Source organism: Drosophila elegans, unplaced genomic scaffold (assembly GCF_018152505.1).
Source record: "Drosophila elegans isolate 14027-0461.03 unplaced genomic scaffold, ASM1815250v1 contig_814, whole genome shotgun sequence".
NCBI classification, from domain to species: Eukaryota; Metazoa; Arthropoda; class Insecta; order Diptera; family Drosophilidae; genus Drosophila; species Drosophila elegans.
In genome coordinates this window covers 9,719,618-9,746,640 of record NW_024546167.1, presented here as the reverse complement: position 1 = coordinate 9,746,640, position 27,023 = coordinate 9,719,618, and the positions used below count along the sequence as shown (strand labels likewise).

The window sequence follows — 27,023 nt, the reverse complement described above, 5'->3', positions numbered from 1 at the left end:
TAGCCAATTATGCAGACTTCATTTGTCAACGTTTTGGCGAGTATTCAAATATGAAATTTCACACTCTGCCTGACATTTCCCCCCTGTCCCCATGGCTCCATGGGCGGGTAAAAGGGGGTGTCTGTGACCGCAGCCTGGCGCCGGCTCCATGGCGTGCCTCATAAATTAATTTACACTTGAAACTGGCCAAGCCAAACAACAACAAAAACTGCAATAACAACAGCAAATATAAAAGTGTTTTGTTGCCGCAACAACAACAACAGCTACAACAAAAAAAAAAAAAAAAAAATAACGGAATCAACAGTGGCGAAACTGAATGCCCCAAACCACCCACGATGGGTCAGAATTGCGAAATTGCAGCCTGGAATTGGGTGTCTTGAACAGGGACTTTACACTACGTTTCATTTAAATGGAGTTGATCAGGACAGATGGGAGCAAAGAGGGTTTCAAATTTTAAACTAATATTAACAGATTGCTACAATCATCAATCCATTTATTTTCTACATTTATTTCGTAATCGATATTCATACCATGTCAGTAAAATATTACACTGTATATATTTTATACAATACAATAAATAAAAAATCTTAGAGAAGGGAAGTTTATGAAGATAGAGTATTAATGGTTTTTTTTATTCATCAGTAATTTGTAAATTTATTTTTTGTTCGATATTTAAGTGTTTTGTCAAGTTAAGTTAAACGGCATAATTCATTGTCTCATTTGTTCACAGTGCAACCATTGTGCTTCCAAAAGTAATAAAGTTATTATACTTCCTGACCGCTGAGCTGGGCAAGTTTTTGGCGTTCAGAGTGTAAGAACCCCTTCAAAGGCCCCCCTTCGCCGCCACTGCGGTCATTATCAGCTTGAGTGGGCAACGGGAGCCACGCGTCTGTTTAATTGAAATCGACGCTCGTTGCGGTTACGTTCTTCGCACATGAATTTGTTTATTAACAGTTCCCTAAAAAAGCGATAAAGATGCTGGGTCTTGTGGGTTGACGAGGGGTGGACACGGGGAGGGGGCGCCAAGGGATGCTGGGCAAATTGCTCTGCGACGGCAGTTTGTCGTCTGTCGTAATAATTCCGTTGCAATTGAAATAAATTAAATTGCATGCGGAGCCATTGTCAGCGATGTCGCCTGTTTTCTCCGGTTATTTGTGTGCGCTTTTGTCAAGCGGAATTGCCAGTGGGTACTGGATGCAGCCCCACCCAACCACCCATATAACCACCCAACTATCCGACATACCGACCCTATATCACGAATGCGGATGCATAAACCGCAGCGGCCCAAACCAAACCAAAACCCCGGCAAAGTCATCACATCTCTCGTGATGTGCACATGTCACTGCGGCATTTGTTTAATTAACAAAAACGCTGATGTCCCAGCCAGGGGCCCCCTGACTCTTCCCTTTCAGCTGCTGCTCTGTGGATTGTGGGTGCTAAGTGGTGACCCCGACCACGCTGCCCTCTCCGCTTTTTCGCCACCTCTCGCCAGTCGTGAGCCAAAAAAGCCTTGCGGTTGTCAGTCATCGTTTGTACTTTGTGCCCTGATGAGTTATACTTTCGAGTGCGTATTTGTCTGTGTGTCTGTCCCATTGTCCTGACTGATTAATGTGATGTGTGCTGTGTGGATCATAAGCCCTGTGGATGATGAAAACTTTGGAAAATGGAATTTAAAGAATTTTCTCGTTTGGCAGAGGATGAACCATGATTGGATAATGACAATAAAGAGAATAATGTGTGGCATGGAACATGACAAGCTTACAAAGGGAAAACACTTAAATGTGATCCGTGGAACTTATGTGGAACTTATGTTGTAATTTTGTAGTACGTGTGTGTAAGTTTTTGGTACTTGTGTGGAACTTGTGTGGACTTCAAGTCGATCATCTCATAATCCAACAGCTAAATTTTACCATGATGTGGAACGTATGTGGATCCTGAAAAAATTTAGCTTTAAAATTCATTGACCATTTAAGGTATTATATTTCCTTAGCCGGAATACGCATATAGCTTTTGTTGATTGTTTTTTTAATCATTTTAAACAAATTAAAATTGCTACGGCTTTTTTTGAATTTGAGATATAAGCCAACTGCGCTCTGTATGACAAACTACATGAGAACTTTAAGCTCAATTGAATTCCCCATAAAAACGACACCTCCGGTTAGTTTCAATTCCTTGAATCTTATTGTCACTGAATACTCCAAAACAATTCACCCAGCCACAAATCAGCTAAGCATAAAGGTCGTGCTACAAACAAAACTTTCTCAATAAAATGTTGAACAAAACTTAAACCAAACCTACAACCGCACCACGAAAACCATTTAAGCTCCGGCTAGGAAAATAAAATACGGAGCAACCGAAATGAAAACGGCTGATGACATTTTTTTGGGAACGAGCGTTGGCAAGGAAAGCGGTAACATAGGGAAACATTAATCATTTAATTTGATAAGCCATAAACGAAGTTTCCGATAATCTTTTTACGTGCGCTGATAAAAGAGGGTCTTGGATTCAGTCTCGGAACTTGACTCCGTGGGGTTAGCTCTGCGAGTGACGCATTGCATGCAATTTCAATTGATTACGCCAAGCTCGAGGGGCTAGCTAAAAAGATGAGAGACAGCCCCGGAGGAAAACTACTTTTGGCTTTCACTTCACTTGCAGACAATCGAGGGTTGGCCAAACTTGTCGCATGAAAATGCAATTCAATTGATTTATGTGCTCGATGCAATTACTTGGGAGGAAGCTGAACGGAGCTGAGTTCTGGCTGCGTGCCGGGTGCCAATAAAAATCCAAGCTGCCCCTGCAACTGACAGCCGCATAAATTGCCGCCCCATTCCGGCCAATACTACGATGCCATCCACCAAATTCTTTTTCTGGGCTGTGGCAACCCTGGACACCTTGTCACTAGGTGTGAAAGTGCTCGACGCCACGCCCACACCGCAAAATAATCAATGGGCGTAACGGCAGCGGGCCAATTAAATTTATAGCCAACTCTTTTGTGCCTGCAAAATTGTTTTTAATTGTCCCTGGCAATTAAAAACACACCCAGTCGTCTTTGCCTTGGCTCCTTCACCCTCCTCCAGAAATTAATCGAGTCGTGTGCCCAGATAAACACAAATTTAAAGCGGATAAGCCCAGGGGGGAAATTTTGTGGTTTTCGGGTGGGTGAGTGTGCAGAAAAGGGTGGTGAATAGGGTTGGCAAATTCAACCGAAACGTCACGAGAAGAGGCTTTAGAAAATGTGTTTTCAGTTAAAGTACAACCGCTTAGAGAGGACTTTAAATTATCTCCTAGAATAAAGACAATTAATAACTCACTTGCCTATTCTTACAAAACAAACGTCCATTAAAAATCGTTCTCAATTCTATAATAATTATTTCCTTTTATTAAAACTATGTCAAAGGTTCCCCAATAAAATGCCTGAACCGTCTGACATAATTCATTAACATCAAAAGAAATATTGAACATTTTTTATGACTTTTTTTTATTAGTAAACGAATCAATAGGCCATAAATCAAAAGAAATAAAAAAAAAACTTTTTTAAAAATTAGTTTTCAATGGACTTTGTTTCATTTTTGTAGGAAAAAAATACATACAAATATTTAATCAGCATACACAATCACATCAGAAATCTAAATTTCTACGAGCATCTCCAAAAATTTCATTAAAATCCTTATCAATTCACTTCAGTTTTTGGCTTCCAGCCTGGCAATTTGACTTTTCGCAAATGAATGATTTTTATGAGCCTGGATAAAAAGGATGGGAATACCTGGAGCTACTTCAGCATCATCAGCCCGCAGCCGAATCCAATGAAAACTTCTTTATCCCCTTACCTTCAATTTCTCCACTGGCTTTGCCTTTTCTATCCTTGTATACCGTCCAAAGAGCAGTGCTTAAAGGATGCAAAGTAACTGCTGTCCTGGACCAATGTTGCCACATCTTGAGGCACTTTTTTGAGTCACTTGCAGCCATTCGAGCTTCCGCTCCTTTTCCACTTTTTTCGTCATTTTTCCCCCTGCATTTTTCTCTTTGCATCCACAAAATCCACAAAATCGACATAATGCAATTTTGTCTTGTTTCTGTTTTTTTTCCCCTTTTTAAGCTACTCCATCTGCTGCTGGTCTTTTTTTATCATCTTTATCAAAGTGCGTCTTTTTTCGGATGTTGTAAAGATTGTACGCCGCTTTTAGAAATGTTTGCAAAAGTTATAAAGTTTTCTCATTAACTTAGCTATATAAGAAACAAAAAAATGTTATGCAAAAATTAACTAAATAATTATTCTAAATGAATATAATTTTAAAATACAATTTTTATTTGTTTTAAATCCCACTTCGTAGGCCCGATTTTACAATCAAAGTTTGTTTTTGAATGTGCGTCTGATTTCGATTTCAGTTTCTGTTCGCATCTACAAATCTCCGAACCGAAGCCATAAATCAAACTTTGTTCTATTTATTTTTTTTTCCAGACTGTTATCTCTTACTTCCTCTCTCGTTCCGCTTATCAAATAAATTCCCCGATCTCTGGTAGCTCGTATTTTACCGCACACATTTTATTCAAATGCTACGTGTTGAATTTTTTTCATAAATTTTCTGTGTCCATTTGGCGATATTTGTCCTCACTCCCTTTTCTATTTGTGTTTTAGAAAAAAGCCAATATCATTGCATGAGTTATTGTAAAAAAAAAAATTTTAATCAAATCCAGAAATAATAAATCGTTTAAAAAATATTTTTGTTGAGTGCGAGAAGAGTAAAGGAAATTATTTTAAATCACTACATTTTTAATCAAAGTAGAATAGTTTTTTCAACTCGATTTCGATTTCATTGATGATTAAGCCATAATTTAGTGCTGATGGCTTGCCTATTCTAGTACATCCCCTGGCTTTTCTCCATTCCTGGTCCATATTTATTTCCCTAGCGTGTGATTATTATTTCATTTGGCTTCTGCTTTGGGCCCTGTGCAGAATTCGCTGCCTTTTCATAATTCTTGGCGACTTTGTTTGTTTGAATTGTGTGCAACGCTGCGTTTTGGTGGGTGGTTGGTTTCGATTTGTTGCGATTGGTGGCGCACATGTGGGGCACATTGCCATGTTGCTCTGCTGGCAGAGCGTGAAACGCGGCAAATTGATTAGCATTTAAATTGCTTGCAAAATGTGCGGCACAAACAGCGAGCGCAACTGCAGCAGGACCAAAAATTAAGCCATAAAGCTGAAAGCGGACCATGAACGGTGGGTCTCTGTGTGCGGATCTGTCGCCTGGGCAGCCAGCTCCATCTGTTCGCCACCCCCACTTTCCTGCCTTTTCCCATTTGGAATCCCATGGCTGCAATGAATTGCAAATAACGCATTGACCGCACTGCACCTTTGCCGCCACCTTTTGCGGACAATTCTGGGTGAACCTCAATCCCATTCCAGCTGTACTTGTATATATATATGTGCGATATCTGTCCAACTTTGGCCACCTTTCTGCCCGACTCCGAGTCCGACTCCCTGCAAGCGTTGGATGTTGCTGGCACAACAGCAACATAAATGGCAGCAGCAACATTCGTTGCGTTTACCGCCAAAAACAGAAAACTCAAAACAAAAACAATGCAAAAGGAAACCTGGAAAAAGGTTAAAAAAAAAATGAACCGAGTGCACAACACGAGCATAAAATTTTTCATGAATTTGTAATTTATGTGCTAAAATGTTATCGTTGTTATCGCTGCCTTTGTGTGAGTGTGTCTGCTGTGGGCGCTGTTGTTAAAAGTTGTTGGCCAGCGAATTGTTGTGCACTTACGGTTGGCATCATTGGAATGAGTGGGCGGTGGGTTGCCTGGGGGAGGGGGCGTGGCAGGCGGTTGCCTCTGGTTGTGCCACATTTCGAGTGCCTGTTAAGCGGTTAAATGCACGCCAATGGGACAAAAAGTAAATAGAATTTATCACAAAACAATGCCGAAATTGTTTATTACAAAATATTTACTGTAATTAAGTTGCTGGGATTTTATACAATTATCTGAGAACTTATTTTAGATTTGTACTTAAAATATTTCTATCCATGAAATTACTCAATTGCGCTACTAAGCTTTTAAATTTATTGGTCCTTTTTGTAAATATAAAAGGAATGTTATTTTTAATATATATAATTCATTTTTTATAAATTGTGCAACAATGGTCAGAATTATATTTATCATAAAATATTTAACTTAATATTTAAGCTCTTTAGAGTGCCAAACATATTGGACTAAAAAAATTGACATATTAATCCAATGGAAAAAAGCCAAGCATTCAATACAGTAATTTGAACATCACTCTTTTGTCTTGACATTCAATTTAATAACAATTGATTGCATCTTTTAAACAATTTGCCTGCCTGATTTGTCAATATTTTATTATTTATCAAGCCAGTAATTAAATGTTCACACACACACACATCGTTTTTTTATTGTGTCTCAGTCGTGTTAAAGTTTTTCTTTCATCTCTTGGGGGGCTTTCATCTTTCTGCCTTCCATTAAAAAATTATCATAATCAATATCGATGACAACGACGACGGCAAGAACAACAATTAACCTTCTTCAGCAGCTGCGTTGCGTTCTTAATGTGAAAATGAAAACACAAACAACCACACGGGAAAAAAAGAACAACAAACAACTCAATTTGCCACTGTGGGAGTTGCTGTCTGCTGTTTATTGTTATTTTACTTACTTATAGCCCATTCGATATTGTTGCTGTTGCATATGTTCAGCCGGCGTTAAATCGTGGACATTTCACCCCCTGCAACCCCTTCTGAATTGCACCCCTCACCCCCGGCCATTGGCAAAAAAGGATGATGACGTGGCACTGATGAGTCGCCAGTTGTCGTCCAGCCGCAAACATTCAATTGAATTGCCCAACAAACAACTGAAACAACAACATGGAAATCGCTCTAAAAGGCGCTTCACATACGCTGACAAAATCGGGACGGGCGTGCGGTATCTTTTAAAAAGGTCACCGCCTTTGGGTTTATGTTTTTAGTTTCGTCTGGCCACAAGCTAAGTAAGCCGAAGGTCCAAGCATTAAACTTGATAATAATATTGGACAATCTAGAAAATAAGTGAGCGCAAAAACTATATAAAAATACTAACGAAATGAAAAGGAATTAACAATGAGAAGTTGAAGCTTAGAAAACGTTTGAAATACCCTTGAATGAGTAGGCCATAAAATAATATTAAAAAACATTATTAAAAGACAAAAGTACTTTACTATATGACAACAGATTTTTTACTTTAAAGAAATAAATAAAAAGTTGTCATAAGCAAGCAAAGAATATTAAATATAAGTTCCCGTTAAGTTTTCAAGTTTTATTCTGAAACTTTGTTTTTATTTAGGAAGGAATAACAAATATTGCAAAATTTAAGTTTACATTCGCTTCAATATTTTCTCATTGCTGCCTGCATTTGCATTGTGGAATATTTATGAAGTCATTTGCATAACCAAAGTCCCGAACGTATTTATGTGTTTTACATTCAAATATGCACGCGTTATTTATTGAACTTCAATACGCTTTTGCGGTTCTATATTTTACGAATTTAAAAATCATTACTGCAGCGGCTTGTTGAACTTATCGTTTATTAATATTTTACTATTTTATTTTAATATGTTATGCCTAATAGAAAAAAAAGAAAATTATGACCTTTAAGAATCATTAAACTCTGGAACATGGTTAAATTTTTTTGTTAAAACGCATCTTAATTCTTATGAGTAGAGAAGGTTCTTAAATTAATTTTTAGCTGGGAGTCGGAAGATCCACATGAAATTCAAATCTATATACAACATATCCGTATCCATTAAGCTGCCGCCCTCAGCGATTCATGTTCGCGCTCATGTCCAGACGTCGCTTTTCTGTTCTCAGCCCTCTGTTCTCTGTTCTCCACTATTCTTTGATAGGTTCCCTTTTCCTTTTTAACAGTACACTGAAAGAAGTGATGAATTTTAATATTTTCCTTAATTTTTATTATCCAAAAGTACTTGAGACTAATTAAAATTTGTAAAGAATTAAAATTTTTAATTTAATCAAACTTATAAATTCTTTTCCCATCTTAAATTTTAAGTCAACATACATTCTCTTCTCCTCAATGTCATTTGCAATCTATCTTTTTTTTTCAGTGGACTATTCGGTCCTCTACTTTTCCCCTCTGCTGTCATCGACTTTGTTTTTTGGTTTCGCTTAATGCAGCGCGCGACATGCAAAGCGGTCAATCCACTGGGCCCCTGCTCTTTGGCCTTAGTCCCTCGTCCCCTTGCTCCTCCCCCCTTGCCAGTAGCCCCTTTTCACCGCCTCTGACCACTCCCACTTCTACACCCCCGCCCCCCAAACTGACCTTATCTTGCCAACGTTCGACGACATAATAAAACTCGCTCTACTTCGGTTGCTCAGTATTTATTCTGTTGTTTTGTTCTTCTGCTCTCCCGTTTTGGGTTCAGCATCGTAAAATATTTTTATAATGCGTTCACGTTGTTTGCCCAAAGATCGTTTAGAGGTTTTTTTCTTAGCTTTCCGGGGATTCAATGGTATGGGGCAGGTCTTCCACATTGTAAGTAAAGTACGCGGACAGTGCGTTTCGAATTGGCACAGTAATGTTTGTAAAACTTACATTTAAGGTTAACGCATTTTGACTTGACTCATTGCTTAAATAAATATACAAAGAAAAATATAAATTCAGATACTTTGTTTGGCTTAATCCCCAAAAATGTATTTATATGTACATAAGTGTATAAAATATAAACTACTTTGTAGTAACTGTTTGTTAGATATACGAAAATGATTTTTTTATCTTTAGAGTAGGTTAACGTACCTGTTTTTACACTCATGTCACGGCGTGTATCGTGGCATATCTCTTTTTCATTTGCATTGCGGAGGTGGCTCAATTTGGTCTTCGGGCCATCAAATATTGAGCGCGTTTTAAGTGACACTTTACATCAGCATCGACACTCACAATGTGTCGCTGTCTCTGGGCCCCTATATATCTCCTGTCCTCTTTCTTCTACCCGATGCTATCTCTGTCTGCCGTTGTGGCTATATAGTTTGCGTGAGGATCGTAAAATGTATTTTTTATGGTGCAAGGCTTTTTAGGAATTGTTTTTTGGTCTGCCTTCGGTTGCACCATTGATGATGAAAAACTTGTGACTTCGTTTATCGATTGACTAAATTTAATGGCTTTCCCTTAGTTCACCCCTCGATTGCCATTTGCTCACACAACGATTTGCTTATGTTTATGCTGGTGGTACTTTTTTTCCCATTTCTGGATCGTTTGATCTCTTCCTAATTGGAATTCACATGGAGTTTTTTTGTTCCGGTTTCGTCAGTGCGTTTGAAAATCAACGGAAGCAATGGTTAGGAAAGCTCTTCTGGTTTTTCTTATATTTTTTTTGGTGGTGCAGGTGGCGTGGTGGGTTGTATACATAGTGCTTGGTTAAACTTTCATCGAGTGCTGCTACTGGCGCCTGTCAAGTTGCATCGATAAAAATCTGCAGCTTCCTGCAATTTCCGCTTTTGACAATATGCGGGCTGCATACAAAGTTTTCCCCATCCCCATCCTCAGGCTCAACTTTTCATCGTTTTCCCCCCACTTTAACCAGCTGCCAGGTAAATATGTATTTAGATAAGTGTCACTTATCTGGAACATCCAGCTAAGAATTCTCATTCTTCGTCAGTTTCTCTCCCTTCGGAGACTCTTCAAACTGACTGCCGCACACGCAATTAATTCTCTTAATTGAAATTGCAACCGCCTTCTGGCCACCTAATTGGTAGTTGCAGTGGGCGTGGCCACAAAGGAGGCGGCCTCGGGGTCAGGGGGCATATCACTTGCATCGGAAAGTGGCGCCCCAAATGAAAGCAGCCAGCAGAAAGCGAAGAACGAGTTGCGAAAGATGAGAATCCCGAATGGGAATCGAGAATGACTGAACGGCCGAGTGAATGGGCACAGTGGATCGCTGGAATTGATGAGAAATTATTAAAAAAAATGTGCATTTGAAATATATGTTTTCTTTGGAATTTTCTTAAGAATTTCGTTTCCAATTCATTTTAAACCGTCTGCTATTAAAAAAAGATTTTATGCAAGGTGATTTCCACATTCTTTGTGGCAGCTCATAAAATTAAAACCTCTTAATGGGCCAACAGTGATTAAATGCAATAATAATATGCTTAAATATTATGGGGGTTTTATATGCGGGGCGATACAAATGTTTAACTTAGTTTAATCATTGGGAAAATGTTCCAATCAAATAGGAAAGGAAATATTTTGTAAAATGTTCAATTTGAATTTGAAATGTTTAGAATTAAACAGTTAAAACTTAAAAATTATCTTAGCATTTAATTATTTTAACCATTATGTGAATATCTTTTTAAATGATTTTTTTTAACCAACTGTAATTTTTGCAATCAAACCCACTGTGCATTTCGTTGGACAAATGAATGAATACATGGATTCCTTGGCAATTTTAAGGAGGGCGAAAGGCAAGTGTGAGCAGTGCGGGTGAAGCGACAAATGCAGTAACTGGAAAATTGCGCGACAATTAAAGATTTTGCGCGACAGAGTGAGGGGCTGGAGGGGTTTTAAGGAAGGCGAAAAAAAGGGGAAAAACGAGGCGGAGGCGTTTTCATCTTTGGTTGCCGTTGCCCCGAATGTAAGTCAAGTGAGGCGTAAAGTGCATGCGGGATAGGGGTGAAAGTGTGTAAAGGAAAACCATTGCACCGTAAGTCTCCTCGGCACTTTTCTCTATCCCCTTCCCGATTTTCCTTCCCCTCGATTTTCCCCTTTTTCCCACCCACTTTTCCCTCGTCGCAGTCGCTGTCAACTTGTTGCAGGCGAAACAGTGAAGATCTCTCGCTGAAACGAATGTGAAAACTTGGCTGACAAAATGCTAACAAGATGATGTGGCGCAAACTTTTTTCTAGCGTCTGCCCGGTTTTTCTGTACTTTTCATCGTGCAACAAGCTGTGCCAACAAATGACCAAACGTCTGCCAAGTGTCGCCACCAAAAACGGCGACAAAGAATCGCAGGCGACCACCCAAAGCGAAAGAGTTTTTCACGTAGGCTGAATTTAATTCTGAACAACAATGTGTCTTCATCTTTTACCCTCACATTCTGGGCTCCGCTGAAGTTACTTTATGTGCACTAAACGATAAGTTTGTATACGTATAGGTTTTTATCACATAAAAATATTTGCCATTAATAAGAGTGTGTTTGATGATTTTCTCAATTACATTTTGTTTGTTCAGACACATTAATTACAATTTCAAGGGGCACTTAAAAATCACATTATTATCCTCTGCACTACAAATTTTGTACGTTGGTTTTTTTTTTTTTTAAAGTGACAAGCCATTAAAAATTAAGTTTAAAAAAAAGGCAAGCTTTAAAGTGGTCAAAAGCTTTTTAATTAAAAACATAAGCAGTGGCTTAGAGGGTATTTAAAAGAGCGAATCCTGCCTAAAACGTCACCTCTCGTTTGCATTGAAATACTTTTCCTGCGTACAATTTATGAGACAAGGCAGCAGCAGCGCACAGTAGCAAAAAAAATGGGCAAACAAATTCTTAGTGGCGGCTACGCGACGTATGCGCAATTTCCCCCTATGCGAGGCCGTAAATCATTGCGGCCAATGCTTGACATCTATGAGAGATTCCCTGTGAGTGTTAGTGTGAGTGTGTATCTATGAGTGTGCGTGTGTGTGGGTGTCAACGCCCCCCTGTGGGCGTGCCGAATGCGTGTGTGCGTTAATCTTAACTGCGACTGCAGTCGTCGCTCGTCTTCACGTTTTTCTGCCTTTGACAGCGACGGTCGGCATTTAGTTTTAATTTATGGCACATTTGCTCACTTTATGTTCATTTCTTTTGCCCAGATGAAGGCACCACCCACCCACCATCTAGCCACCTCTCTGCCCTTGTTCCCCGCCCCCTCGAGAGGGTTGCGCCCCCATTTGATTGCTTTGGAAAGTACAGAAATTATAAGACAATGGGGAAAAGTCTTTGACGATCTTTTGTACTCATGGTATTGCTTAAAACAGGCATTCTGCATATTTAGTCGTGGATTTCAAATGTAAACTATGTTTTAAATAAAATTGTTTTTTGTGTGTTACTTCTTTACAAAACTTTTATCGCATTTTGAATTAAATGATCAATATTTATCTATGTACATTTTAAAAAATTCTTTTATTTATTTAAGGATTGTACTATTTTCAAGAATTAATTTTTTAACTAATGTAACACATCAGCATTACAACAATTTTGATGTGGTTTTAATAATTTGTATATTTTTAATATAGTTTTTTTAAAAATATCAAATATTTGTCTTAATGATTCTTTATGATTTTAAATACTTATAAGCATTTAAAAATGTTTTAAAGCCGAATAATACATAGTACTAGTACTATAAAATAAAGTATTTTCTGTTATGTCACAAATAATAACCAAGATACAATCCTATTCGAGTTCTTCGCTTGGTGGGGCCCCTTAAGACCATTGACCAAACCTCCAACTCTACAACACGGTTGAACAACGCGGATAACAACCATGGAGCAGGGGTATTAATTTGGACTATTCAATGTGCCACTTAATACCAAAGACGTGTCAATTTCATGGATGACAGAATCGCCCGAGATGATGATGCGCTGCTCCTCCCCATCGTTGACATCCTTTAGGGGAGTGATGGATTGAGAGCGGAGAGGACCGAGGCAGGTCACCACTGGGGATTAATTATAGCCATCAAAAGTTATTAGACGCAATTATCGCAATGTTGGCAACGTGACTATGATTTGAGGGCACTTCAAGCTGCCTGATGTTGAGTGAATAACCGTATTGCTAATGTGCCCCAGTGCGTTGTATAAGTATCTGTCCCTGGTTAGTTGCAGACGGAAAGGCTGAGACGGTCATATCTGAAATATTTCATGCAATAATACAGTCCAAAGAGGAATAATTTATGATTGGAAATTTAACAGAAATAAATAAATATGCTGAAATTAATAAAAATACTTAATTAATATGCAACAACTTAGCAAAAGAAATTAAATAAACTCAAAACTTAAACGTGAAAAAGAAAAGGACTTCAAATTATTGAGTTTAATATAAATTTTGTAATAATTGTAATTTTTAATATAAATTTTGTAAGCTTATAGTTATTGCCATAATTTATTATAGTTTATAATTCATGTAAGGATAATATATTATAAGAGGAAATGTTTATTTGGAAATATAAAACAATTAAGTTAAAATGCTAATTAATTTGCAAAATAATCATAGTCAAAATGCAAATTTAGAAGCAACATTAATGGCAAATAAATTAGAATGCTCTCTAACCAATGGCATTAACAATGGACCGCAGCAACAGTTGCAGGACCACCAGCAACATAAACGGCATTAGCACGCTACCAACAAGCTCATCAACATCTCCATCAGAAGCAGCAATTTAATTGCCAGCCAAGAGCAGACGGAGCATTTTCATTGCTTCCTCATCGGGGCATTTGCACCCCATTTCTCCCCTCTATAAGCTCCTTGCTCTCAATTTCTCTGCCCATGTCTGGTTCACATTTGTCAAACGGTGCTGCTGTCCGGTGGCTAAAACCGCAGTGCCTGGACCTCAACTGCCGCCCTCGAAATTCCCCAACCCACAACAAATGATTTGTCAGCTGGCATGGAGGAATCTTTCAAAATTTGTCGCTGGCTGGTGTAATTAACACTTTACCGAAAAATTGAACTTGCCAGTCCGCAGACGAGGAAAACATCCATTAACAATGGCTGCTACTCCCCAATTTTCTTCTATTTTCCCCAATTTCCCAGCCAACGGGAGTGCTAAAACAATTAGAAACAGCCGCGCTTTGTCGCTTGTCGGTTGTCATTAACGCAGAATGCGACAAAAATGATCAGCAGGAGGAACACGGAAGGAGACAAGTGTGCAATTTCCACCGCACAGTGAAAAATAAATCTAAATTTTGTGATTAAAACAGGAAAACATATATATATATATATATAAATATTAACTACTTAAGGTTTAAATAAGACTGTAGTTAAATATAAGTAAATTAACTTAACAAAACATAACATTATTTTCTATGCAAATAATTTATGGATTTTTTTTAATTTTTTAACTAAAGTTCTAATATTTTATTCTATGCTTTAATTGAAGTACCTTTATGCAGCCCTAACGGAATTTGAATGCCACATAAAACAGGAAAAGAAAACGGGTACCAAATATATGGAAGACTTATCCTTTTTATTGAATATTAAACTTTAAATTAAAACAAATTTGGTTTTTCAGGATAATTAACCTAGCCAGATTTTCTCTCTCTGCTCGAGTATTAAAAAACACTTCTAGTCACGTTTGTCGCGTAAATATGAAAACTTTTGTTGATTGAGGCAATTAGCAATTGGCCTCGCTCTTGGCCCGACCAAATGTTTGTCTAATTACACTCGGCACACACTTTACACAGCTTTCAGCAGACTGCCATTTGTCTTCATTCTGTGGCAGCAGCAGCAGCAGCAACTCGCTTTATTTGCCTTTGTCACGGCGGCAACATGCAGCATGCAGCATGCAACATGCACAGCAGCAACATTGACAGACTCCGTCAACGAGATGTATTTTTTGCGGTTGAAATTAATGTGGCAAAAGTTTGCCAACGCATGGCAACTGCAGCGAGCTATGCCCGTATTTTCTACCCCATCATCCAAAGTTTTTGACATTTCTTTTTGGCTCGAGGCGCCTCTGGTTTTCACTGCCATAAAATTATACTTTATAGCATATTCCGGCTGCTGCTCCTGGCCGTATTATAAATAAGTTTATGGGCGGCTGGCTGCAGGGCAAAATGTTTAATTACATATGGGGCGTGGTCCAGACCCTGATCTGAAGTGCCAGCCCAAGACTTCCCGAGAAAAGCTGACAAATTGATTGATGATCTGCTATAAAATGTCTCGTTTGTTGTGAATGTAACGCAACATAAATTTGCAAAGCATTATGGCAGGGCAAAAGAAAGGGCGCAGAATAAAGTCGGAGAAAGAGTGAAATGTAGAACAAAGCCTCAGGCGCAGAAGCCATAAAAAAGAGTGAGCCCAACAAGGAGAATTCAGCAATGTCTGAGTGCAGAAGTTATAATTAAAAACATATGTGCCATGACCCAAGGCAACCGAAGAGTGAAAAGCGTAAAGAGAAAGAGGGAAAGTTAAAAACAGGGGAGAAAAAGTGGGGGTTTGAGTTAAATTGAACTTTACTTAACCCCGAATGGGTTAATTAGACGACCGTGAGGGAGTCAGATGGCAAATGACAGCTGAAATGAAACCAGTCAAGGTCAGAAATGAACTGCAAAACGACATAAAACAGAGAGACCAAAGGAAAAGGAAGAAAAATGCTAAGGCTTATTTATTTTTTGTGAATTGTATGTGAGATTATTAACAAATAAATAAATAAGAATAATTGTAATTACTTTTAAATGCATCGACAATAAGTAACTTAATTTTAAATAAATTTGATCCCTTCTTATTATAATTTCTTAAATCAATATCAAACGTTATTGCCAGCACCAATATTTGCACTTCCAGCAATCTCAGCTTTATGACCGCAATTTCTCGCCAACTGGAAACTCTTTAAGCCAAACTATTTGAGTCTCGAAAAACATTCCCTGCGATCCGCAATAGCGCCATTTGTCTTCAATCACCTGGTGGTAGCTGAACCATTTCTCTTTGCTAACATGACCCCACCCCCTTTTGCCATCAAAGGCGACTGTACTTTTACCTGTTCCGGGAAATCGCTGAATCGTCACAAAATCACTTTTACGATTTTGGTTTATATACTCACATATAAGTATATATGGCAATAAAGAGGAACAAAATAATATGGCAAACTAGCCCAATACAACAGAGAAATCTCAGCCCCAAACCGACTGAGATTTCCGCTCTGCGCTATCGTTGCAAACTTTTGGCAGCCACTGTTCGAGGCTCAATAAAATTGCACGACGAAGGAGCTGGCAAACAAAGTAATTTTTACAGCAGCCAACACATCTTCCCGCACCGCACACATGAACCTGAATCCTGAATCCTGAGACCTGAGTCCACATATATGGCGAATACTTTACTTATATTTCCTCAACTTTTCCACCTTTCTTGGGGTTTTTCCAGCTCCCATGATTTCCTTTCGGTTCGTTATTTTTTTGCCTTTTCGCAACGTCACAAAGTTGCCGCAATCTGTTGAGGCTGCTCTGGATTTCGAAACGCGAAAAAGGTGGAGTTGTCTGGTAGTTCAATTCGTTAGCAAGGGGGTGCTAAAAAAAATGGCAGGGGCATGTTGGATATTCATAGCTGACTGCGAACAATTTACGCCTCGCATTACAGAAACTTTTTTTGGGTGGGATAGTGAAAGTCAGCGTGACTCTCTAGTTGGGGTTTATGCTCGAATTTATTTACATTTATAAAATATATTTTCCTACACATGTGCATCAATATGTTTTTTTGGGCTACCCTAATTCCAAGAGCTGCAACTTATTGAAAACGAATGGCGTGTGAAAAATCGGGGGTAGAAATTTTTTTGTTGGTTATGAGTTGCCATGAAATCGAAGCAAGTCATATCGCAAACATATATCAAAATAAACGAATGATATGTGCGAAAATAAAACACGGGACATATGTCAGTTGATGTATTAAGAGATAAAGTGAGAAAAGAAGGCAGGCCAAATTTTTGTTAGTCATTAAATCGTTTATCAAATGTGTTAAATATATAAAAGAAGTATATACAAATATGAAAAACTTATAAAGAAATAATTACTAGTTCAAACCAATATAAATATCTTTCTTGCAAACGTATTATAATTGACCAGGAATAAGTAAAAAGATACTTATTTCCGTTTCTAGTGAGTTCATCCTTTTGATACTTCCCCGTAGATAGGATAATTACTGTCTTCCTCAACTGGTTTTCATTTCCATTTGCACACACAATGGCGAATTATCCAATGGGTTACCACATGAGACAAAAATCCACTCAACCAGAAAGAGACAAAGTTACACAGAGTGAAAGAGAGGGAGGGCATAGTGAACTTTTCCAAACAGGATGACACAAATTAGGTCTCAAAATTAGCCAGCTTTTGCGGAGGAAGGAGTTTTTCAACAGCAACAGAATCAGGCTTAAAGTGGGAGTGGCATGGAGAATAGTAACAGCTTTTCCGGAAATCTTTTAGCTGGAAAATATTTAGGCACAGAATGCCAGCTAACTGTTGCTCGAGCACAAAACTTGGCACAGTTGGAATCCGTTTCCGGGATTTTTGGACCGTATTTTCCATTTTCTAACTAAAGCACAAAAACTGTTGCACTTTTCTTGTTCCTTGTTTTTTGTTTTCTTGGTGGCAGCGTTGCACATTTTTTAGTGTAAATATTATTGGCAACAAACACTGAAAGTGGCAAAGCGGGCAGGCTGACAATGGGCGCTTGAAGTGGGTGTCTGGGCCTAACAGTTCATGGCTAGCGAACTGAAAGGCGCGGGGTGGGCAATAGGGGTCGGAAAAGTCGGAAAAGCCGGCGAGAGTGGCTGGGTAGTGCTGAAGTAGCTGCTGTTTGTGCCGCACTTTAAATGCACTTGAAAGTGTTTGCTTATGGCACTCCAAACTCTCCCACACACACACACACACTCCTATACTTTTGCGGATAATATATATGTATATTTATATATATATATGTTTAGTTTAAGTTGAGTTTTGCCGCCTTCAGGTTGAAGTTTTTAAAGTAATTTATTTTTTTTCTCTTCCAACAGGAAGGTGATGTGCTCCGTCTCCTTTCTTCCGACCCATTCTCTCTCTTTCGGAAATGCATTTTTAATTTTTTGTTTTGTAAATTCCCTTGGCCTTGTTGCCTTTTTTAAGCCTTCGCTGTTGCTGCTTACAGGTGGGAACCTTGCAGCCTTGTTGCTGATGTGTTGATGCTGCTGCTTTGGGCCCTTTTCTTCCTGCCCATTTTCCTGTGCCTTTGCTTTTGCTACTGCTTTTCCGTCTTTTCCATGTTACTTTAATTTTTGTTGTTTTTCCTGTTGATGCTGTTTTTTTTTGTTGTTATTGTTGCTTCAGTTGACGTTGCTGTTGCATTCTCTCTGCTTTTCTTGCATTTTAAGTGCATTTCTGCAGTGTCCACCGCTGTATGTGCTTCACCTTTTGCTCAGCCATTTTTAAGTGACTGCAGTCGACATTCCGCCGACTGCTACACAAAGGAGAATAAGTTGTATTTTCGAAATATAACATAAAAAGTACAATTTATATTTTGATTGACATTTTAAACCATTAAATTTAAAAATAAACATGCTACAATCATTTAACTAATTTTGTTTTACGAATAAACTAATATTGCTAGGTTTCATATATTTTCTGCAAATTTATAAGAAATATATATTGAGAATACAAACAATTTGCTACAAAATTACTCTCGGTGCGCAAATTTTCTTCACCCTGTCTCTCATTGCACTTCCACCCACTTATAACCTATTTTTTTATGTTGCATACTTTTGCGAGCTGCCGTTCTTTTTTCCGTTTCTGGTTCTCTCGTTGCCAGCCATCACAGTTCCCCCCCCGCTTTCGTAGAGTAAAGACGTGTGCTCGCAATTGGCAAAAAACCTCACGCAAGTGATAAACATTTTCGTTGCCTGTGTGCTTATCTTGTACACAAGATCTATTTTTAGTCACTGCTAGTGCGGTGACGGTTTCTTATCGCGAATCTTGCCAAAAATTAACAAGTGTTAAGCTGTGCTTTGTTTTGCCCCTCGCCCTGCGCACCTGCGCAAGCGAGAGGTTGTCACCAACTTACCTTACAGTCTTCTTAACGTGTGAAGTGAATATCAATTGCATTATACGACATATGAAAGTATAAAGTCAGTTGTTATAATGGAGAAATCATCTGCTCAATCGCGACCTAGAAATGGGTGTGATAAGTTCGAGGAGATGAGAAAAGTAGCTGGTGCAGACCCTGAAGTAATACGCTCCCAGCTCCGTGCCAAAAGTGCTGACTTATCTGCCTTCCTCGCAAGTATGCCTACACAATCAACGATCACCAAATCGATGGTGACAATTAGCAGCAATACCACTACTAGTGTAACCTGCACAATTACCAATGTCCAAGCTAGCGTGGTCTGTACTCCTACATACACCGAAGCTGCGATCGTAGCGTCTAGCATGTACCCAACTATGTCTACTGACAGCAATTTGACAAAATGCCTCTTCCAAGCACAAGATCGTAATGTCCACAGGAAACGCAAAGGTGTGACTCAGTCCCCTTTATCTATCCTCACTCCCCCTCCGAACCGCAAAACTAAGCGGCAGATCACTGTGCCTCCTAATGAGGCGGCCTCTACATCCACTGCCGCGCGTTTGGGGGACAATCGCTATGAGATTTTGGCTGATGAAGCGGAGACTATGGACCAAGACCTGTCGGATGCCGACTCTGACAATGATGACCCGACTGCCCCCCATGTAGTTGGACAACCCGCTAAATCAAACAAGCCGCCAGCTATATGCGTACCGAGCGTAAGCGATCCGCTTTCCTTGGAACAGGCCCTTAATCAGAGCATTGGTTCCTCTAATTATAATATACGTACCTCTAGGTTTGGTGTTTCCAGAATCTATACAACAAACTCCGACGCTTTCCGTGCAGCTGTTAAAACTCTAACAACGCTGAACTGTCAATTCTGGCATCACCAACTTAAGGAAGATAAACCCTACAGAGTAGTGCTTAAAGGCATCCATGCTAATGTTCCCAAATCACAGATTGAACAATCATTTAGTGACCACGGCTTTGAGGTGCTAAATATATACTGCCCCAAAAAGACAGACTGGAAGAACATACAGGTCAATGAGGAAGACAATGAAAATACAATAAACTACAAAACTAGACAAAATTTATTCTATATCAACCTAAAACAATGTCCGAACGTTGCAGAGGCCCTAAAAATAACTCAACTTGGCAGATACAGAGTCACTGTTGAACGTGCCTCCCGTAGAAAAGACCTATTACAATGTCAAAGATGCCAAATTTTTGGGCACTCTAAGAACTACTGTCTCCAGGCCCCTATTTGTGGTAAATGTAGTGGTCCTCATATGACCGGCTCAGCACACTGCACAAGCGACATATATTTGTGCGTAAACTGTGGAGGTGATCATGCCTCTACAGACAAAGTCTGCCCTGTCAGAGCTGAAAAATATAAGAAACTAAAGCCGAGGCCTAGGCTCCCGATGACTTATAGTCCTGTCACAAATAACCCCACTCAGCGCTCCAGTCGTGGATACATATCAGGTGAGGCATTAAGGACCAACATTTCCTATGCTGACATTGTCCGACCCAACATTGTCCAAACAAGAACTAATAAATCTCTGCAGAGTGACGCATGCTCACCCTCTGACTCTAGCCTCAACAACAAATTCGTTGCGCTAGAAAGCTCCATACGTGCCATCAACTCCAGAATGGACCAACTATTTAAGCTTATACAGGAAACTGTAGAGGCGAACAAAGCTTTCAGAGAACTGGTCCAAGTTCTTATTTCACGAATGCCGAAATGACTCAACCAATCTTAAAAATCGGATTGTGGAACGCTCGGGGATTAATTAGAGGTTCTGAAGAGCTTCGATTATTCCTCAATGCTCATAATATAGATATAATGCTTGCCACAGAAACACTCATGCGCGATGGTCAGCGCATCTACCTGCCAGGTTATCTGACTTATCACGCCCTCCACCCCAGTGGTAACTGTAGGGGAGGCTCTGCAGTCATTATAAGATCTTCCTTAAGTCATAGCCCCCTGCCACCTACCTCTAGTAATGACAGGCAGATAGCTAGAGCTCAGCTGCAAACATCGGAGGGGACTGTCACAATAGCTGCTGTATATCTGCCTCCAAGGGAAAGTTGGACAAAAACCGAATTTGAATCCATGTTTTCTGCTTTAGGCAACAAATTTATTGCTGGAGGTGATTATAATGCCAAACACGTATGGTGGGGTAATTCAAGAGGCTGCCCTAGGGGCAATCTGATGCAAGAAGTCATTGTGAATGGGCAATACCAAGTTCTGGCTACGGGCGAACCCACTTTCTACTCCTACAATCCCCTAATAGCACCGTCAGCACTAGACTTCTTTGTTACTAATGGGTTCACAATGGGCAGGCTAAATGTGCGAACACTTCACGAACTGTCGTCGGACCACGTCCCGGTTTTGGCTGAACTGCATACCACGCCGTTGAGAAAACCACAACGATCACGATTACTTGCCCACGGTGCCAACATAAACGTCTTCAAAGCCCACCTTGAACAGCTGAGCGAGGTTAATATACAAATGCTAGAGGAGGGGGATATTGATAGTGCCATCAGCCTTTTCATGAGTAAAATAAACCAGGCTGCTGAGCTTGCTGCACCCAGAAACCGGCATGACACATACGCTCCTAGACCACTCCAGTTACCACCCAGAATTGCGGCCTTGCTTAGTCTGAAACGTAGAGTAAGAAGGGAATACGCAAGAACAGGAGATTATCGTATCCAACAGATACACAGTAGGCTGGCCAACTGTCTACATAAGGCCCTTGCCAGAAGAAAGCAGGACCAAATAGACAACTTTCTTGAAAACTTGGGGACAGACGCCAGTACAAATTACTCATTGTGGCGAATCACGAAAAGGTACAAAGCTCAGCCCACCCCAAAATCAGCTATAAGAAATACTACAGGTGGCTGGTGTCGCACTAGCCAGGAGAAAGCTGAAGTGTTCGCTAAAAACCTTGAGCAGCGTTTTCGGCCTTACGATTATGCAACGGAAAGGCAATGTCAACAAGTTGAAGAGTACTTGGAATCTCCATTTCAAATGAGCCTGCCTGTTAGTCCTGTAACGTTGTCAGAAGTAAAGGTCCTAGTATCTAAAATGTCGCCAAAGAAAACTCCTGGGGAAGATCTTCTTGACAACAGAACCATTCGACTTCTACCAGATAAAGCCTTGCAGTTCCTTGTGCTGATATACAACAGTATATTAAATATTGGATATTTTCCGAAAGTCTGGAAATCGGCGAGTATAATAATGATACTCAAACCTGGAAAACTGCCGACAAATGTGGACTCGTACAGGCCCATCAGTCTACTTCCTTCACTGGGGAAAATTATGGAAAGGCTTATCCTAAACAGGCTACTAACTTTCGAAAATGTCACCAGAGCGATCCCGAAATTCCAGTTCGGTTTCCGCCTACAGCACGGCACTCCTGAGCAACTGCATAGAGTAGTCAACTTTACGCTAGAAGCCATGGAAAATAAAGAATACGCTGTGGCTGCCTTCCTTGATATTCAACAGGCTTTTGACAGGGTCTGGCACCCTGGGCTTCTGTACAAAGCGAAGAGTCTGTTCACGCCTCAGCTGTTCCAGCTTGTAAAAAGTTTCCTTGAAGAACGCACATTCCACGTCTCTGACGATGGGTACAAATCGACCGTCAAACGTATTTCTGCTGGAGTCCCACAAGGTAGCGTACTTGGCCCGACCCTGTATTCCATTTTCGCTTCGGACATGCCGACTCACACACCAATCACGGAAGTTGAAGAAAAGGATGTGCTAATAGCTACCTACGCTGATGATACTGCTGTACTCACAAAAAGTAAAAGTATCTTAGCAGCCACATTTGCACTACAAGAATACCTGGATGCATTTCAACTATGGGCTGAGAACTGGAATGTGCGAATCAACGCTGACAAATGCGCCAATGTGACGTTCACAAACCGCCGAGAAACTTGTCCAGGTGTCAGTCTGAATGGAAGTCCAATCAGGCACCATCAGGCGTATAAATACCTAGGTATCACCCTAGACAAGAAACTTACCTTCAAGAGGCATATCACGGCTATACAGCACTCCTTCAGGAGCAAGGTTGCTCGTATGTCATGGCTACTTGCTCCACGCAACAGGTTATCCCTGGGCTGCAAGGTCATGATTTACAAGGCCATACTAGCGCCCAGTCTCTTCTACGGTCTTCAAGTTTATGGCATTGCGGCGAAAACTAATCTTAACAAGATCCGAATCTTACAGTCTAAAACTTTGAGGAGGATCTCTGGGGCTCCTTGGTATATGCGAACCAGCGACATAGAACGCGACCTCAAGGTGCCCAAAATCGGCGACAAACTGCAGTCCATTTCAAAGAAGTACATGGAACGACTCAATGCGCATCCTAACAGCCTAGCCAGGAAACTTGGAACTGCGGCCTTTAATAACGCTGACCCTCAGACAACCGTTAGAAGAAGACTGAAGCGGCACCACCCTCAAGACCTCCCTGACCGGGTTCTGATATAATATGTATTAACTTGAAAAACAAAATTAACAATATTTCTACCTAAAATGTAACCTTAAATTACTAGTCTTAAGAAAAACACTATAGACAATTGTATTTGAATTAATTAATAGACTGATTAGATTAAGCTGCCACTTGGGTAGCAGTGTGCTAATCGAATAATAAAAATATACATATAATATTAAAAAAAAAAAAAAAAAAAAGTTGCCAGCCATAAATCATCTTGTTGAGTGCCACACTGTGGCACAGGCTTAAAGTGTTAAATCAGCACAAAATGGTGCTTGAAGGGGGTTAAACAAAATGTGCCAAGCATACGGCGGCAAATTCAAATCACATTATTATATATTTCAGGCTTTTGTGTGGGAGGAAGAGCAAGCTGCATAGCATACAATTTAAGAGTTAGCCGTAAATATTTTAGTGGGGAAATAAGAGTGGGAAACTAATGTTAATAAGCTTTCTGATGTGCGATTCGCAAGACTTAATTACTGATTTCTGATATACACAATGGTAGCATGCTGCCAAATTATTAACCTCAATGGCAAAATTTACAAGAAGTTCCCAAATGATCCTGTTAATTCTAATTCAACCGATACCTGTTACTCAAGTTGGCCTAGAACAATAAGCCAATAAGCCAATAAGGCCGGCCCCAGACTTCCGTTTCAATCTCAATCCCTTTAGCCGTAATGAGTTCAATTCTCATTGCATGAGGTCGTAAGGTCCTCGAAGGAAATCCCACCCCCTGAACCCCCGTTTTTACCCCGGCTTAGGGCCGCAGAGTCAGACCGCAGTAAACTTCGGTGACCGCAGTATCCGAAGGGCCCAAGCCAAATGGAGCTATCTAAGCCAACACACACCAGGGCACGGGCACAGCCAGGGGTCCTGTTCCCGCTCCTGGACCTTAGTCCTGGATCCTGGCCCGGGGTTCCGGGTCCCGGCCAAAGCCCTGATCCTGCGCCCTGCTCGTTGAGTCGCAAATTTTAATCCCAAAGTGAAGCTTAAACAAATTTTGTGCCTCGACCGACATATGTGGGCATAATTGAAGTCGAAATGGGACGCAGAGCACACGCTCACTGGCTTTACACTGGGCGAAAAAACCCTGCAATTGTTTTTTAATATTATATTAAATAGTCCTTTTTAATATGGTCCGAAAAAATATATGTATTGTATTTAAAAAAAATATATATTCATATATTCCCATTTATTTTTGATACGTTTTTGTTTATTGTACATTAATAGAGATACTCTATATTACAGTAACTGAATAATACAAGTGTATTAGTACCCATAACTTATAATTTCTAAATATAATTATATAACTTTATCATACGCTAAAATAATATTACTATGTCTACTATTTTCATATTTTCCGTTATTAATATGTTTTTTAATTGGCTTTTGTTTAGTGAAGTTTTTGTTTCAAGTGAAAAGTTACACACATTGCTCACATCGTTTTATTGTATTTGCATTAGTGTAGTAAATGCAAAGTGTTATAAGCTTTATTATGCTGGCCATGGCAGCTGCCTGCGTCTCTTTTGGCCCTCAGCACTTCGGCATTTTGTTCCTCCCCAAACATATATCACATATAAAAGGAAAGGTCGGTCCCAAGCACGAGCTCCAGCTTACGTCTGGGAGTTTTCTGTAATGATGTGCCCAAATCCCGCACACGCAGAGGCAAACTATAATCCGAATTCCATCTGCAGGAATGATAGTAAATGGGAGACGGGTTTTTGGGTAAAACAAAGAAATTGGAAAGGACTGGTTGAGATTTTTATATCGATGTGCAAACACCCTAACTTTTTTTGTAATTTGTAAAACAACTATGATCCTTTACATCCATATAATTGCATACATTCAAATTCATTTAAATTCATAGAAAAGGCTTTACCCTGAAATACAATTAATTATTAACCGGCAAATTAAAAACACAATATGTGTTAAATGTAAGGCATTTATCGCATTACCTAAATGCCAAACAAATTGAATTGCAATGTCGTTTTTCCCTTTGTGTTGTCTGAGGGTAGTGAAAAACGTTTTGGTAAAACCCAAAAATGGATTGATAATATCCCGCAAATGATTAACTTGTCTGAAAGTTTTTTGTCAGCGCCTTGGGGGATTTTAGATGGATAGAGGGAGGGGTTCTTATCGAGGGACCGCTCACACATGTAAGCCCCCGTATGCTAATAGTTTTCCGAGCTTCCACCAGATTTGTCAAGCTGTCTTATGGCAGCCTTCCTTTTTCCCTCTTCCCTCCCCCTTATATTTAAATCAATCTGGAGAGAGGGGGATAAGTGATTGTGGGATTCTCATCAAATTAGATCCGAATGGCGTCGTTGATTGGCCTGCGTAACTGACAGCTCATAATGAGATTGAATTTTTCTCGCCAGTAATTGATAAAGGGTTGGATCAGCCGGCGTCCCCCTGATTTATGCAACTGTGTCAATGTCAAATGCCGGCCATAACTCGTTGGCCAGCCCTCGCAGCACATAAATATTGTATCACATGGCGTCATAAAAGAAATAATGATAAATAACCAAATCAGCAGAGGCGGCAGCAGCAGCCGAAACAGAGCACAAGTGTCCCAAAATGACTTCATTGCAGTGGATGCGACAGCAGAAATTCATAAACAAGGAGACAAGTCCCCGAGTCGCATATATATCTTATACAGTCCCCCGATCCCTCTGTCCGTCCTTGCACTTCTCTTATCCGCAACGAGGCGGTAATAAATCTCTTGGCAAAAGGCGAAAAGGCAAATCGTACAGATTATTAGGCCTCGCACTCCGCATTTCCCTTCTCCTCCTCGTTTTCCATTGCGTCAGGAAAACATCTGGCAGCTTTTGGAGGATTTTATGGATTTGCCAGGGGAGTGGGCGTGTCCCAATAGAAATACTTATGTTTATGCGATGAGCTCAAGTTCTGACAGTGGATTAGGCATTTGCATAAATATTGAAAACAGTTTGAATATCTAAATCATCAAGTGGAAATCAAAATTATTGAGGGGAAGGTCCGGGAAAGGGATTAGCAACAATTTTCATAACTTTGTGAGGTCTAGAAAGTTTAAAGTGATGTATAAAAATATTACTTAATTCATATCTGTTTCTTTATACTCAATATTTGGGAATATTATAGTTATTTACTTACAGAAAGGAATATTATTCAAAATTTAAAAAAAATTACAACTTGTTTTGGTTTGGTAATATGTATTTATTTTGGTTAGTTAAAAATCTAGTCAAGCCATAAGCTCAATATATATTTAAAAATTTCGAATAATTTATTTTTAGCATGCAACATTTTACCAAGTAGTCCCGACAAGCACCATTCACTTTTTGCACTCAACATTTGCACTCAAAATGGATCCAAATTTGGATTCCCAAAACAGCTAATTGCTGGCCATCTGTCAGATAACCGCCAACGGCTATCAAAAAGTTAAGAGCCAGAAGAGCGACAATTCGACCGCAAACTAATTTATTAATCCCCTTCCACTTCACCTCAATGCGAAAACTAAAAGTTTTAAAGCTTTTGGCCTCGCCCTTTTGCGGGGCATGCTAACCGCTCTCGGACATGGCTAAAATATGCAAAACTAACATAAATCTCAATTTTGAGATTTATGAAAAAATACAGCCACACGTAGAAACCGTCGACCAGCAAATAAAAAACCGAGAAAAAAGTCGCCCGCAAAGTAATAAAAAATTTGAAATTCCAATTCAGCACACAAAACAGAAAGATAGAGAGCGGGAAAATAGTTGCACCACAGCAAATATCACCAA

At 39.7% G+C, this 27,023-nt stretch overlaps 1 protein-coding gene across 2 annotated transcripts in view; it reads left to right on the top strand.

The window, feature by feature from the left end:
* The window catches only part of LOC108150472, an 82,323-nt gene that overhangs the window by 10,253 nt on the left and 45,047 nt on the right, over positions 1–27,023 (top strand). The gene's annotated exons all lie outside the window — the stretch shown is intronic.